The sequence below is a fragment of the Staurois parvus genome, unplaced genomic scaffold (genome assembly GCF_062004578.1).
Source record: "Staurois parvus isolate SC_StPar_1 unplaced genomic scaffold, SC_StPar_1.0 ptg000827l, whole genome shotgun sequence".
NCBI classification, from domain to species: Eukaryota; Metazoa; Chordata; class Amphibia; order Anura; family Ranidae; genus Staurois; species Staurois parvus.
In genome coordinates this window covers 118,671-135,830 of record NW_028318623.1, presented here as the reverse complement: position 1 = coordinate 135,830, position 17,160 = coordinate 118,671, and the positions used below count along the sequence as shown (strand labels likewise).

Below are 17,160 nucleotides of genomic sequence, written 5' to 3'. Positions count from 1 at the left end.
CTTTTTTGAGTTTGGGCAAGGACACAGGGGCCTCATGATCCCCTATTACCCGGGGGCCCCATGAGTTGTCAGTCCGTCCCTGATCCGGATTCAGGACAGGCAATGTTCAGAGAGTGGTCAGGGTCCAATCCAGGGTCAAAAGGCAGGCAGAATTCAGAGCATAGTCAAAGTCCAATCCAAGGTTGAAAACAAGTGTACCCAAACTAGCTGGCAGGGCTTGGGCGACGATGTAGGTCAAGGCGTGGGAACAAGGCAGAGAAACAAGGAGCTTGAAACTCATGTTGCAAACACTATCACAAGCATGAGACTGAGTGCATGGTAGGCTTAAAACAGATCTGAACACCACCCAGAGGCTTTGTCTAGCAATCATCCTGCAAATGGACAGACAGGAAGAGTGCAGCTCAGCCAAGGTGCTGGAATGAGACAAGCAGCTGCCATGGAACAGGAGGGTTACATGCTCCTGACAGTTATATAGTTGAAGTCCCTATCCCAACTTCTTTTCTAATCTAAGATTGCCTGGGTGTCCTCCACATAGGTAATATTTCAAAGGGGATTTTCATGATTATTTTCTGGACCCCAGCATAAGAATTTAATAATATTGTAGTAGCCTCCCTAGCGGTCTGATTATATCAGTATTTCTGTGCTCAAAGCGGTAAATTTTTTTGCATGGAAATATGTCGTTTTTTTGTTGTAGGCTGTAATTTTTAGGAATAACTCACTGAAATCTGTCCCAACAAGAGTCTAGTAAACATCCCGGGTATGATAAAATTTGAAACACGAAATCATAAATTATAATTTAATTAATAATCATAAAAATAATAATATAATAATAATAAATTTAATTCAATAATGTAATCAAACCAAAAACACTGAAATTTGAAATAGAGCGCCAAGTTCGCACATCACTGAGCAAAGTCACAAAATCGTATTCAGTGTCTGATGAGGAATTTCCCCCACGAATCATTATCACTCAATTCTGCAAGTGGTTCTGATTTACTATCGCTGTTCTCTAGCCGGTCTAAAACCGATTTTGACCTAAAGGGACGCTTTTTGGACGCCATGGACTTTTCTCAGTTTCCAGGCAGAAAGAACAGTAAAAATGCAGTCAGGGCGCCGGACAAAGCACTCGGGACAAAATGTATGTGAAATGGTTTGATACAGGAATGTTTTACTATGTGATTTTAGTGACTTTAGTGAATGTCACTTTTTCACATTTTTAAATTTCCCGCCGTTCCGTCCCCCGTACGTCCCGACGTCGCAGGGAACGGAACCCAGAAGACAGATGCCGGCATCGGCCGGAGGACATTGCTGGGGATACTGCAGGGAGGACATCGCGGGAGAGCAGGACAAGGTAAGTGAAGAAGAGATCCCGGAGCAACGCTGCAGTCTATTCCCGAGTGTAGCTCGGGGCTACCGCTTGTGGTGCTGAAACTTTACCCCGAGCTACACTCGGGAATACCGCCAGGGGGGTTAAAATCCAAAGGTACCCCCTTCCCTTCAATACTGAAAAGTTACTATTAAAGAGAACCCTTGCTTTCAGAACTCTTAAACCATTATGGATATTATATATATATATGTAGCACTACCCACTTGAGGGCCGCTGGATTTGTTTTGGGTTCCCCTAAGCTCTGTACAGCCAGCCAACGTGCATTTTCAACAGTTGCACACTTGTAGTCAGTGAACGGTCCTTGAACTGTCTTTAAGTTGTTTTTATTAAGGGGTTAACAGCTTGGATGGGGTCTAGGGGTATATGGGACGCTCAAGAACTGTAAACCTGAAGACAACCTGTACACTGTACAAAAGAACATGCTAGAAAAGAGCAAATATAGCGCTGTCTCTTTTAGAGAGCTCTAAGCCCCCTTTGGTGTACCTCCTCAGACCCCAGATGAATCCTTCCTCTTCACCAGGCTGCACTGAGGGTATCCCTGGGAAAGATCTAACAATGAAGTAGACCCAGATGAGAACTGGATAGGTCTTGCACCTGACCGCCCTCTCCCTTTATTTGGCCCAGGGGGGTATAGGAGTACTCACACTGTCCTGTCCTGTCAACTTGGTGGGTTGGTAGCTTTCAGGTCTTTCACTGTGCTGGCTCCTTCCCTGCTGCTCAGAATGTCCTCCCTAAGGGGTGATGAAAAAATGAAGATCCTCCTGTCCAGCAACCAGCCTGTAGGTAGGCTCCCCTCCCTGGGGCCCCCTCCCAGGCTCCACGCTCCAGCACCTTCCTTCAGTCCATCTTCCACCCAACTCCCCTGCTGCTCAGGCTCTTCCACATTTAAGGGTTGTCCTTGGTCACCATGCCCAGACTCCTACCTGGGGATTAGCCAAGTTCCCTTAAACATGCAGATCTAGGCTCCCTTCCCTGCTCCACCCCTCTTCCAGAAAGGTCTCTGAATTTCTTCAGAGAACAAGCTGGACAAGATCCTTCAGTCCAGCAACCAGCCTTTAGGTAGGCTGCCCTCCCTGGGGCCCCCTTCCAGGCTCCACGCTTCAGCACCTTCCTTCAGTCCATTTTCCACCCGACTCCCCTGCTGCTCAGGCTCTTCCACATTTAAGGGATGTCCTTGGTCACCAAGCCTGGCCTCCTGCCTGGGGACCTGCCAAGTCCCCTTAAACATGCAGATCTTGGCTCCCTCCCCTCCTTCCAGAAAGTTTTCTGAATTTCTTGAAGTGTGGGAAGGCTCCAGAAGCCCTGACCTGTAGAGCCTCCCAGCCTGTCCTTAGGTGAACTCCTGCCTCACTCCCAGGCTGACTCATCCCAGGCTGCTATCCAGCCTCTAACTATAAAACAATAAACCTAGCTACCTAGAAGGCGCTACATATATGTAAAAATGCAGAATTGGACATTATGGGCTTTCATTAGCCTTGTCAACAAATGTTTGCAGGTAGTAAATACTGCAAGCCATTTCTTAGTGCCATTCAGTCAACCCTTGGCTACATGTTGTGTATTTAAATAAAGAGCTTATAAATGTTTGTAAATAGAATGTAGATGCCAAGATTTAAAATAATTTTTAGGGATAGTGTGCCACTTTCTAATTGTAACCTTGTCACACGCTATTTTTAGACATCATAGTGCAATTTGATTCATAACGAATTGAAATTCGGATGAAACTTTTGTTATTAGGAGATTCGGATGTATCCGAATCTCTGAATCACAAATTCTAACTAATCAGAAATTATTATTATTATTATTATACAGGATTTATATAGCGCCAACAGTTTGCTCAGCACTTTACAATATAAGGGAGACAATACAATTACAATACATTTCAGTACAGAAGGAATAGGAGGGCCCGGCTCGGGGAGCTTACAATCTAAAGGAAGGGGGAGGTGATGCAAAAGGTGATAGCTGCGGGGGATGATCTGGTGGAGCTGATTCAAGTACAGTTCTTAGGTGGAGGTGGGGTAGGCTTTCCTGAAAAAGTGAGTTTTCAAAGATTGCCTAAAGGCAGACAGGGTGGGGGCTGACCGGACATGCTGTGGTAGGGAGTTCCAGAGGATAGGAGAGGCTCTGGAGAAGTCCTGGAGGCGAGCGTGGGAGGAGGTGATGAGGGAGCAGAAATAAATTATAATGAAATGACATTCTGCCAGTAACACATCTGTCCTACAATGACATTGCCTACTCACTATACTGTATTTATGGAGCAGTAGCATAGTCACCCTAGGTCAGGAAAATTGCCGGGACTACATAACACCTCCCCCTTTCTCCATAGCATTGTAGAGGGTGTCCTCTAGGTCACAGAAGTGAACTGGGAAGGCCAATAGCATTACTTTCTGTTCAATGTACAGGAAGTGGCAAGGATTTCTGGCAGGATCAACCAGTATTTTTCGGTATATGCCTGAAAAAGAGAACTAAGGACTGGTTTTATTTTTGTTGTTGGGTTTAAGTACTTTAAAATAATTAATCCATCCTACTGAATTGTGTAGTAAATACCAAAATGTAGAAAATGCAAAAAAATAAATATATATAGCAGTAACAATGTATGCTAATATAAATATTCTTTTCTCCTGTACAGGATTCATTGGATGCCGCATAGACCGAAGTGTTCTTTCTCCTTTTGGCTTTTCCTCTAATTTGTGGAGCAGTGTGAATTTGGAAGTCAGGCTCCAAGTCACGGGGACCCGAGCTGACCTGGCGGTTTTGTAATCTGCAGAAGATGCCGACTGCAGCCTGATTAAGAAATCCTCACATGAACTACAAGACCTTCAATGAGAGAAATGAAAAAAAAAAAAAACACCTCATTATTCTTTTTCTAAGCAAGGCAGAGGAACAGCTATTGTTAATTTGTTCTCTCCGTCCTCTAAGAAAAAAGATTCTAAAACGCTTAAAAAAAAAAGAAAAAAAGAAAAAAAAAGACATTGGTCAGGACCTGGGGATGTGGCTAGAATTATTGGTCGGTAATTCTCTCCATCTTTGGTTTTTCACTGAGGAATGTGCTTTTGTTTTATATCTACAAAAGGGCGAGTGGGTGCAGAGGACCTCTGGGTATTCCGAAACTGTAGTTACTTTGCTGCTACTCATTCAGACTTTTTGACCACCTAAGTGGAACAAGTGGTTATTTTTTGTGATTTTGAAATAATAAAAAAAAAAATTTAATCTGAGCTTTAGAGTGGTCTCCATGAAAACTATTAATTTGTTATGTATTATTTATTTATCATATGTACTTATATAGCTCCATTTATTTACACAGCAATATATATATATATATATACATTATACATTCACACCAGTCTCTGCCCTCTAGGAGCTTACAATATAAGATCCCTGAGGGCTCATTCACACTTGCTTCGACACATTAAAGTGCCTACTGTTTCAACATACTTTTTGGGTGTGTATTTGATGCATCTCTGATGCTTTTTTGAATCTTCCATGAAGACTGGCAAATGCCCTATGTGTGATGATTTTCTATTTGTTTTAAAGGCGCTCAGAAGAACCACAGCTCAGTAGTACCTTCACTCAGCAGATCCCCAGCTCATTAGTACCCCTGTTCAGCAGATCCCCAGCTCATTAGTACCCCTGTTCAGCAGATCCCCAGCTTATCGGAACCCTTGTTCAGCAGATCCCCAGCTGATCGGTACTCTTGTTCAGCAGATATCCAGCTTATTAGTACCCTCATTCAGCAGATCCCCTACTCAGTAATACTGCCAGCTCTGCTGATCCCCCACTCAGTAGTAACCCCACATCTTGCTAATTCCTCACTCACTGGTAACCCCCAGCTCTGCTGATCCCCCACTCAATAGTAACCCACAGATCTAATGATCCCCTGATAAGTACAAACCCCAAGTTCTGCTAATTCCTCACTCACTGGTAACCCCCAAATCTGCTGACCCCCACTCAGTAGTAACCCACAGATCTACTGATCCCCTGATCAGTACTAACCTCAAATTCTGCTAATTCCTCACTCACTGGTAACCCCCATCTCTGCTGACCCCCACTCAATAGTAACCCACAGATCTACTGATGCCCTGATCAGTACTAACCCCAAATTCTGCTAATTCCTCACTCACTGGTAACCCCCAAATCTGCTGACCCCCACTCAGTAGTAACCCACAGATCGACTGATCCCCTGATCAGTAGTAATCCCAAATTCTGCTAATTCCTTACTCACTGGTAACCCCCAGCTCTGCTGATCCTCCACTCAGTATTAACTCACAGATCTACTGATCCCCTGATCAGTAGTAACTACAGGTTCTGCTAATTCCACACTCACTGGTAACCCCCAGCTCTGCTGATCCTCCGCTCAGTAGTAACCCACAGCTCTACTGATCCCCTGATCAGTAGTAACCACAAGTTCTACTAATTCCTCACTCACTGGTAACCCCCAGATCTACTGACCCCCACTCTGTAGTAACCCACAGATCTACTGATCCCCTGATCAGTAGTAATCCCAAGTTCTACTAATTCCTCACTCACTGGTAACCCCCAGATCTGCTGACCCCCACTCAGTATTAACTCACAGATCTACTGATCCCCTGATCAGTAGTAACCACAAGTTCTACTAATTCCTCACTCACTGGTAACCCCCAGATCTACTGACCCCCACTCTGTAGTAACCCACAGATCTACTGATCCCCTGATCAGTAGTAATCCCAAGTTCTACTAATTCCTCACTCACTGGTAACCCCCAGATCTGCTGACCCCACTCAGTATTAACTCACAGATCTACTGATCCCCTGATCAGTAGTAACCACAAGTTCTACTAATTCCTCACTCACTGGTAACCCCCAGATCTACTGACCCCCACTCAGTAGTAACCCCCAGCTCTACTGAACCCCTGATCAGTAGTAAAACCAAGTTCTGCTAATTCCTCGCTCACTGGTAATCCACAGCTCTGCTGATCCTCTGCTCAGTAGTAGCCCCCAGCACTGCTGATTCTCTGGTTTCCTGTTCTTCCTCTCTCTCTGGTCCCCGCTATATTCCTTCCATGCTGTGCAGTACATGTGACATTGCTAGTTTCTCCTGCTCCAGTCCCCCTAGCTCTGTTAATCCTCTGGCACTCAGTTCTCTCTCTCCAGTCCCCACTTACCTTCCACTATAGTATTCCCATGTTGCCCGCCACATGTGCAGCCTGCTAGTTGCTCTGCTCCAGTTCAGACCCCACTTACCTTCCTGCTGCTCCATGCTGCACACCAGATGTGACATCTGCACCAGACACTCCCGTAATATATCCACATGAACCAGAAGTGACAGCTGATGATGTCTTTCCACTTCGCTTGTTGGTTTCCCACTGCATCCTGAGATATCTCATACCTGCAATACCTACAAACAAAGCTGAATAAAAGCTTCAGGTGCTGTAAGCAAGCGTTGTCATAGTCCTCTTTGGAGAAGTTTTGAAGCACCAAGAAAGCAACATGGGGTATCATTTTTTAGGCAAAAACTATGTGTGAACAGGACTTTGACTGGCATTCAGAGTGCTTCAAAAAAGCATGTCCAGTGCCACATTTGAAGCAAGTGTAAACAAGCCCTAACTCCTACACAGGAGCCAACTGACCTACCAGCATGTCTTTGGAGTGTGGGAGGAAAGAGGAGTACCCGGAGGAAACCCACACAGTCACAGGGAGAACATTCAAACTCAATGCAGGTAGTGTCATGGCTGGGATTCAAACCAACGACCCTAATGCTGCTAGGTTATTGAGAACTAAATTGTACCTTCAATGCAAATGTTTCTTGATTTTAAATAGAGGAAGGGCTCTATCACACCAGCCTGCAAGCCAAAACATGTGCTTGCAGGTGTACCTTGAGAAGGGGCAGTACAATGTGTCTTCAAATGCATCCCACTGGTTACTTTTTTAATAATAATAAACATTTAGTATATTGCAGCTTACCAATTCTTAGACGTGACGACTGCATTGGTTTTCTTTTTTAGGCTTTCTTTCCTTTATTTGCACCTAGTGATCTGGGAAGTAGGTCTGTTGTGTTTCAACAGAAAAAGCTCTCCTGCAAATGTAGTAATTAGAGTGTTGAGACAAGCTATTTACTACTCATAGGGACCCCCAAAGTAAGAAGCATTCTTCCCAATGACCACCAATGTAATGGGCATTCTTCCCAATGACCACCAAGGTAATGGGCATTCTTCCCAATGACCACCATGTAAGGAGCATTCTTCCCACTGACCACCAATGTAAGGGACATTCTTCCCACTGATCACCAATGTAAGGGCTATTCTTCTCTCTGATCACCAATGTAAGGAGCATTCTTCCCAATGATCATCAATGTAGGGGAGCATTCTTCCCAATGATCATCAATGTAGGGGAGCATTCTTCCAACAGACCTTCAATGTAAGGGTAGTTCTCTTTGACCACCAATGTAAGGAGTATTCTTCTCAATGACCACCAATGTAGGGGCGGGGGGCATTCTTCCTACTGGCAACCAACGTAGGGGGCATTCTTCTCACAGACCATCAATGTAAGGTGCATTCTTCCCACTGAGCAACAATGTAAGGGGCATTCATCTTATTGACCACAATTGTAAAGGGAGCATTCTTCCCACTGATCACCAGTGTATGGAGTATTTTTCCCACTGACCACCAGTGTATGGAGCATTCTTCCCATAGACCACCAATTTAACAATATTGAATTGGGTTGAGGATGAGGTTTTAGAGGGCTGACAATTATTTTTGGACTTCCTCTAGGGTAAGAAGGTTGAGACAGGCTGCCCTAGAATATAAAACATGGGTTTCCCTAAGGTGGTGGTGGGGGAAAGTCACATGTCAGTCATGGGTTGTCTACTGAAAAGAAAAAAATGTTTTATTCATTTATAAAATGGGTACTCTGATAAATTGTGCATAAGGATTTGAAGGATTTTAAAGCCTAACTCTGGCCAAAACATTCTCCTTGAATTCTCTTGGATTGACCACTGTAAGTATGTATTCTGGTGGTGTCAAGGACCTACCTTTCTTCAGAGCTTGTGCATCTCCATGTGCTGGTGTCCATCTTGGGTTTCTGCAAAGCATGGTGGGAACCTTTATGCCTTCAGGCTTCTGCGGCTCCTCCTCCAGAAGGGTTTGGTTGAGCACATTTAAACCTGCTGTCTGCAAGTGCTCTCTGCATTTGTGTCCTGTATGTTTCCTTGTCGCAAGCTCTTGTTCTGTTCTCGTTGCTCTCCTGGTAACCGACTCGGCTTGGACAAGACTATTCGCTGCTTTAACCCTTTACCTGACCTCCCGTTGCTGAACCCGGCCCGTGACCTGAGTATTCTTTGCCTACCGTCTAGTACTGTCTGCTCCGTTGTTATTGACCTGGCCTGTCTGACTACTCTACACGTGTTCCCATCTAGCTCCCACCAGCTGTACGCCATTGGCGGCAGTCGTTACCGCAGCTGGGGTTACTCGGGGGCCACGACCTGGTCTCAGGCTGCGTCAAGTCCATCCCCACCATCAGGGGCCCTGGTGAAGGGTAGCCTGGGGCTTAGACTCCGCGCCCTGAGGTACTCTTGTCTGTGGGTAGTGGCTGTCGTCAGTCGCGGCGTGACCGTACCATAGGCCTGCCTGCCCATTCCATCGTTCCTGCCCTGACAGGTGGAGAAGGGAGTCCAACCCAGACATTTCCATCACTGGTTTATCTCAAAGAGGGAAGAAACTACGACCAGCTAAATTATTCCTACATGGCCAACTGATATTTTCCTCATTGGTATCCACATAACATGGGTACTCTGATAAATTGCGCACAGGGATTTTAAAGCCTAACTCTGGCCAAAACATTCTCCTTGAATTCTCTTGGATTGACCACTGTAAGTATTTATTCTGGTGGAGAAGGGAGTCCAACCCAGATATTTCCATCACTGGTTTATCTCAAAGAGGGAAGAAACTACGACCAGCTAAATTATTCCTACATGGCCAACTGATATTTTCCTCATTGGTATCCACATACACCAGTATCATTGTTTAATCTGGTTAAAATCAGACAGACTAGTTAATGAATAACATTCAAACTGTAGAGGGAATAGTTATGAAACATTTGGTTTTGCCCCATTTGCAAAGAACGAACGTATCAGCAATTTCGCTGGACAAATGCCTATCCAAATTTTTTATAAATACACTCCGTAGTGTGAACGAGCCCTCAAGAAAGGTAGATAAAAGGTGGTAAAGGGATATTTCTAGTAATTCCAACATCATTTTGAGGCGTCATTACTTTCTATTCGATTGGAATTGCTCCTAAAAAAAAAAAAGCTTATTTAATCTCTTTAAACACATCTGAAGTGCGTATTCAGCGTTCATACACAAAGTGGATACGAGTGACAATTCATAAATCTTGGCTCGTGTTTTATAAACAAATGAAAGCGCCACATCACCCTCCCTCCTGGCCTCATTTCATTCTCATCATCACATCAATAAATTCCATTGCCCAGATTTCAATCTGATAGAAGGCAGCCACTTTGCTGTGTCAGCACATCAGATAAAAAGCCTGGCAGAAGGACAAGCGAAAAGCATGTTATTACAGGTGGAACATGAGAATTAAAATAGTCGGCCTTGGGAATTTCTAAACGAGGTAATATAGCACGGCTTGGTATTTTCCACAGTTTAAATCAGGCATGTCAAAATCAAATTAAATAGAGGGCTGAGCTGATTACATTCTTCTTCCAGGGGCCACATTATGTCTAATGGCCACATTTACTTTATTCCAGAGCAAAAAAAAATATAGCACTTCAGTACTTGAACCTGTGCCAAACAATGCGCAATAAAAGAGATGTATGGGCTATGCAAAAAAAAAACAATTATACTCACCTTGGTGGATGCAGTACTGATCCGATTCTGCATCTGTCCCCCACCGAGTGATCAAACACTGCTGATCGCTCAGTTCTCCAGAACAAACTGCACTCCTGTGATCCATAGGAGAAGTACAGTCAAAAAAGCTTTGGCTTTATTTCTCTTTTATTCGCTTCAGTACTGGCCGGTAATATCATTACCAGGCCATTTTTCAGCGCTTTTCCAAAGCTTTAATACTTTGACTGACAATTACACAGTCATGAAACACTGTACTCAAATGAATTTGGAGATGAAGGGGTAATTTATAGGATAAGGGGGGTTAAGGGTTAACATCCAGATCAAATACTGAAATTAGATGTACTGGAAAGAAGGGGGGGCAGGGATAAAAGGGTTAAAAAAAACAATTCCAAAATCAAAAGCTTGCCCACTACCTCTCACATACTCCTGTTACTACATTACTATGATGAGAAACTTTAAACATCCAAGACAATCATGCAGGAGGAAGAAAGGGCTAGGCAAGCTCTCCACTATATTAGGAAATGTTTACATGTGCATGGTACAGCACCCAGGGCAACACGGCTCCTGGGAACCTGGAGATGACATCTCAAAGCTTTATTCAAACAGATGGATACAGATCCCCTTTAGCAAAGAAATTAAAGTCAATTTCATCACTCCTTCTTAGAGCAGGTAATACAATTAAAAAATTAAAGGAACACTTTTTAATCAGAGTATAGCATCAAGTCAGTTAAACTCCTGGGTATTGATCTGGTCAGTTAAGTAGCAGAGGGCACTAGATGGGCAACAATGAGACAACCCCCAAAACAGGAATGGTCAGTGTCACTACTGGTAGTATGAGGAGATACCTGAACCCTACAGAGGTTGCACAGGCAGTTCAACTGCTCCAGGATGACACATCAATAGATGCATTTGTCAGGAGATTTGTTGCGTCTCCCAGCAGTCTCAAGAGCATGGAGGAGATTCTAGGAGACAGGCAGCTACTCTAGGAGAGCTGGACAGGGCCGTAGAAGGTCCTTAACTGGTATTTGCTCCTTTGTGCAAGGAGGAACAGGATGAGCACAGCCAGAGGCCTACAAAATGACCTCCAGCAGGCCACTGGTGGGAATGTCTCAGACCAAACAATCAGAAACAGACTTCATGAGGGTGGCCTGAGGGCGTGACGCCCTCTAGTGGGCCCTGTGCTCACTGCCCGGCACCATACAGCTGGATTGGCATTTGCCATTGAACACCAGAATTGGCAGGTCCAACACTAGCACCCTGTGCTTTTCACAGATGAGAGCAGGTTCCCCCTGAGCACATGTGACAGACATGAAAGGGTCTGGAGAAGCCGTGGAGAACATTCTGCTGCCTGTAACATGGTTCAGCATGACCGTTTTGGTGGTGGGTCAGTGATGGTCTGGGGAGGCATATCCATGGAGGGACACACAGACCTCTACAGGCTAGACAATGGCACCCTGACTGCCATTAGGTATTGGGATGAAATCCTTGGACCCATTGTCAGACCCCTCACTGGTGCAGTGGGTCCTGGGTTCCTCCTGGTGCATGACAATGCTCGGCCTCATGTGGCGAGAGTATGCAGGCAGTTCCTGGAGGATGAAGGAATTGATACCATTGAATGGCCCCCACACTCACCTGACCTAAATCAAGGGTTAAGATCCAGCACCCCAACTTCACTAATGTTCATGGACCTGCCTCCAACTGAGCTCAGGTACAGTCGGCTCTACGTTACATAGCACAGGGTATCTTCTGGGTGAGTGAGTTGCCTGCATCCCCTGGTGAGCCCTCTTGTTTTGGCCACCATGTCCCTACAGCTATGCAGAGATACAGTAGCCATCAATGCACAATAGGGCACGCATACATCCAACACCCCTGGAAATGACCAATGCTGATTTTTCAGCCAAGTATAATTCTTCAAGAGAGCAAAGGTTGGAGCCTCCCGCAGCAGAACAAGTATAATTCCTATTTTACTGGGTTGCTTTTCTAATTTTTTTGTTGGGCAACACGCACTTCTAAGAAACCTTTAACAAGAAAAAAAAAGGGGGCTGGCACTGCAGGTTTTCTCCTGAAAGAGGGATTAGAGGGCCCTGCTCCTTGGAGCTTACAATCTAGGAGGGAGGGGTTAATGGTACAATAGGTAATAACTGTGGAGGATGGAGTGGTTGGAAGAGTAGAGAAATCCAGTATTAGCAGAGGGTGGGATAGGCTTCCTTGAAGAGATAGGTTTTCAGTGATCGCCTAAAAGTAAGTAAAGTAGGCGATAGTCTGATAGATTGGGGTAGGGAGTTCCAGAGGATGGGGACGCCCTGGAGAAGTCTTGGAGACGAGCAGGGGATGAAGGAGGAGATAAGGGAGCTAGAGAGTAGGAGGTCTTGTGAGGAGCGGAGAGTACGGTTTGGGTGATATTTATAGACAAGATCGGTGATGTAATTTGGGGCAGAGTTGTGGATGGCTTTGTATGTCATTGTTAGTGTTTTGAATTTTATCCATTGGGCAAGCCAGTGGAGGGATTGGCAGAGAGAGGAGGAGGACACTGAGTGGAGGCCAGTGGAGGGATTGGCAGAGAGAGGAGGAGGACACTGAGTGGAGGCCAGTGGAGGGATTGGCAGAGAGGGGTGGAAGACACTGAGTGGAGGCCAGTGGAGAGATTGGCAGAGAGGGGTGGAGGACAATGAGTGGAGGCCAGTGGAGGGATTGGCAGAGAGGGGTGGCAGATACAGAACGGTTAGTAAGGTGGATGAGTCTGGCAGCAGCATTCATGATGGACTGAAGAGGGGATAGCCTGCGATGAGGTCGGCCAATGAGGAGGGAGTTACAATAGTCGAGGCGTGGTATGAAAAGGGAGTGAATAAGTTGCTTAATGGTTTCAGGGGCTAGGAACGGTCGTATCTTGGAGATGTTGCGGAGGTGAAGTCTACATGATTTTGTCAACAATTGGATCTGGGCTGGAAGGACAGATGGGAGTCTAGGATTACACCTAGTACCCTGGTAAGTAAAGTTAGGGTATGTTAGAAATGAAGATCTGCATCAATAGCCGGCACCACCACTGTTGGCATGTAACCAGGGGCGGACTGACCATTTGGAAACTCGGGCACTGCCTGAGGTCATTAGGGGGCCCTATGAGATGCCCCTGGTACCTTTTTCATAGGCTTTTTTGAGTTTGGGCAAGGACACAGGGGCCCCATGATCCCCTATTGCCCGGGGGCTCCATGAGTTGTCAGTCCGCCCCTGCATGTAACTGCTCTTACTTAGTTTTGCGTACAGGGCTGGCCAACAATTCTGACCACTGGGCTTGAAACAAAAAAATAGCAATAGCGCCTACAAAATTTTTCAATACAGTTTCTTAAGCATTGACTTTATGTACACAAGTAAAACAAGACTATCCTTGAGAAAGAAGTCAAGGACAAAACCCTTTGTACGTGTCCAAAATACGTCTAGTTTACTTGTGTGTTCATTGTGTCTGATGTGTTTGTCAGACAGGTGATAAGAGGATTTTACCCATCACTTGTCCAAACATCCCTACAAGAATCTACTAATACAACACCATTGTGGCGTCCTGAACATGGAAATAGCATACAAATAGAACACACACAGACCAATAAGGTTTCTGTTTGTGTAAAAAGAGAAAGCAGTCGACAACTTGTAAAAAATGGAACTCAGCGAGCGCTTACGGATAAAGCAGCTAAAAAGGAAACCATAAAACCTTCTAAATCAAACATAAATCACTTAGTGCAGCGCTAAACGAAATATAGAATAAAAACTAAAAACATTTAAAATATGGACGCCTGACGCTAAAGATTACAGTAAAATTCCTGGTAAAGCACTTGAATCATAAAATAAAATTTGAATATGTGACATAGAAGTGATGTCCAGACCAAATGTGGAATATATAATATATCCCAACAACCATGCACTATATATAAATAAATAAATGAATAGATCAATAAATGTTCTATATAGGTGCAGGAAAAATTATTCTGGATGGGTGACTTCGCTAATCCCCGTGGAGCATGTATTCCGGCGACGTGCAGGAGAATGGTAAAATTGCACACTCACCAGAGGCGCAATTTATATGCGCATTATATCAATTAGCCAGAGGTCCCCTCTGTCCTGGAAAGGACGCAGCCTGCAATGGATAACCTCTTCCGTGGATAAGGATGGTAGGATGTCACTTCTAGAGGTCTCCTTTAAAGGTAAGCTGTGATGGGGGGTCTGCTATGGATCTCTCTCCTCTGGGCCCTGGGATGGTCACCTGGAATCTTGGGGGATTAAGTGCTCGGTACTCGTCAACACAGCAACTTCACCTTCCTGTCCACATTGCCGGGCCGACAACTTGAAAAACATATTTTCTTCTCATGTGCCATTTACCCCTCCCCTCCCTCATATACAGGGGCGGACTGACAACTCATGGGGCAATAGGGAATCATGGGGCCCCTGTGTCCTTGCCCAAACTCAAAAAAGCCTATGATAAAGGTACCAGGGGCATCTCATGGGGCCCCCTACTGACCCAGGGCCCTCGGGCAGTGCCGAGTTTCCAAATGGTTTCCAAATGGTCAGTCCACCCCTGCTCATGTAGATCGAAGTGGGAGCCTGGTTGCAATATTACATTCTCGGATGAGGACTGGGACTCCATGCTGGATAATATACGTAGAGGTTCTAGATCCCTTTCGCTCCGTGAGACGGCCCTTAAGATCTTAACCCGTTGGTATTACACTCCCCCTCTAGATTATATGTCATGTTTCCAGGAATGTCTCACCTCTGCTTTAGGGGTTGTGGCCTTGCTGGAACTCTTGCACATGTTCTGGGCTTGCCCTGGTCTCTCTTTGATTTGGCGTAGGAGGTGGCCTCTGCCTTGGTGGGTTCCCCGGTGAACTTGTCACTGCAAATTTATTGGGTGCTCCCATTTCGGGGATCCCAGCTAACCTGAGGCTAATTCATACTATTTGCGTTTCCACCAGGGGCGGACTGACCAGTGGATCTGCACCAAAAACGCAAGTATTTTAAGCTTTTTATTTTTGGCTAATAGGAAGTATGACAGTTCTGTTCAGGGGTGGACTGACAACTCACGTGGCCCCCGGGCAATAGGGGATCATGGGGCCCCTGTGTCCTTGTCCAAACTCAAAAAAGCCTATGAAAAAGCTACCAATGGCATCTCATGGGGCCCCCTACTGACCCCGGGCCCTCGGGCAGTGCCCAAGTTTCCAAATGGCCAGTCCGCCCCTGGTTCTGTTCATGTAGTGAGAATTTGATGCGATGTTACCAGGAGTGGACTGACCATTTGGAAACTCGGGCACTGCCCGAGGGCCCGGGGTCAGTAGGGGGCCCCATAAGATGCCCCTGGTACCTTTTTCATAGGCTTTTTTTGAGTTTGGGCAAGGACACAGGGGCCCCATGATCCCCTATTGCCCGTTGGCCCCATGAGTTGTCAATCCACTCCTGCTATGGGAACATGTTACATGTTCTACCCTAAAAACGGGTGGAACATGTTCCCAAAGGTGAACTTACCCTTTAAGAATGAGCAGTGAAACAGTAAACACGTAAAATATTAAAACCTGGCAAAATGTTACTGACATTACTATAGGTGACACTTTATAAAATTGAACACCTTTAAAAAAAAAAAATCATTTCATCATCCCTAATCTCTATGGGGGAGATTTACTAAAATTGGAGAACACAAAATTTGGTGCAGCTCTGCATAGAAACCAATCAGCTTCCAGGTTTTATTGTCAAAACTTAATTGAACAAGCTAAAGTTAGAAGCCGATTGGCTACCATGCACAGCTGAACCAGATTGAGTGATCCAGTTTTAGTAAACCCCCCCCCCCCCCCATGGATCTTGTATGGATTTGATACAAATCATATCAGATCAATAGAGCCCATTGCATCATTGATGTGTCTTGTGGGGCTGGCGCCATCTAGTGTGTAAAAACCTTATTTCAATAAAGAGTGATGTCTAAAATATATTCTGTATTCCTTGCAGGTTAAAGCAAATCCTACACTAGAAAGCAAGGTCTGCTCATTACATGGGGGTGCCTCCCTGTTTATAAATCACTGAATGAGGAACATTAAAAAAAAAGAAAATAGCCTCATCTTACCCCTGCTGTGCCCACGGTACCTAGGCAAAGATTATATCATTGTCTTTATTCAGATATCCTCAGAAAAATGAGGATTCCAAGTCTCAGGAGAAGATCTTGGGGCTCATTTACACAGGCCAGGGGTTGGTAGAAGCAGGGGTACCCTTATTCAAGTGTGAAGTAACCACATGCATTGGCGCAGAAGTGGGTTGGAATTTCGAGTGTTAGAGCAGATGATGACATATCTTCTCATTGCCTGCCAAACACCCTCTGAAAAGTGATCTATGGTGGATCATTTTTTAAAGGGGTGGCACTATTGCCTACGTGTGATAGGAGCACTTCCCTGCGCTGGAGCTTTATCCTACAAGCTTGGGGTACTCTACATTTTCTGGGAATCTAAATGGAAAGATATCAGCCCTCCGCTATAAAACCAGGAGTAAGGCAGGTATACATTTTAATTTTTATACCCCATTAGGTATGGTTTTGTACCAGGGGCGGACTGACCGTTCGAGCACTCGGGCATTGCCCGAGGGCCCGGGGTCAATAGGGGGCCCCATAAAATGCCCATGGTACCTTTTATAGGCTTTTTTGGGTGTGTTTTGAGTGTGGGCAAGGACACAGGGGCCCCTTGATCCCCAGTTGCCCAGGGGCCCCATGAGTTGTCAGTCCGCCCGTTTTGTACAAGTATCTCTAAAGGAGGCGGGGGTCTGAGGTATTGGAGCTTTCTCTTGCCAGGTCCACTTTAAAATAAATGATCCAAATCATAACAGCTGCCAAAAGTGCTCTTGTGGTTACACTATTTCAGGGAATGTTTTTGAACACTTTAAAAAATAAAAAAAAATTTTTGGGAGGGCATAGAGAATTGACAGC

At 45.2% G+C, this 17,160-nt stretch overlaps 1 protein-coding gene across 1 annotated transcript in view; it reads left to right on the top strand.

Moving 5' to 3' along the window:
* LOC149443832 (pleckstrin homology-like domain family A member 2) overlaps positions 1-4,599 on the top strand; it is a 60,334-nt gene extending 55,735 nt beyond the window's left edge. The window contains exon 2 of the mRNA XM_089655153.1: positions 4,014-4,599. The gene's annotated coding sequence lies outside the window, so the exon portion shown is untranslated. The remainder of the gene's footprint in view (positions 1-4,013) is intronic.
* Positions 4,600-17,160: the final 12,561 nt, after the last annotated feature.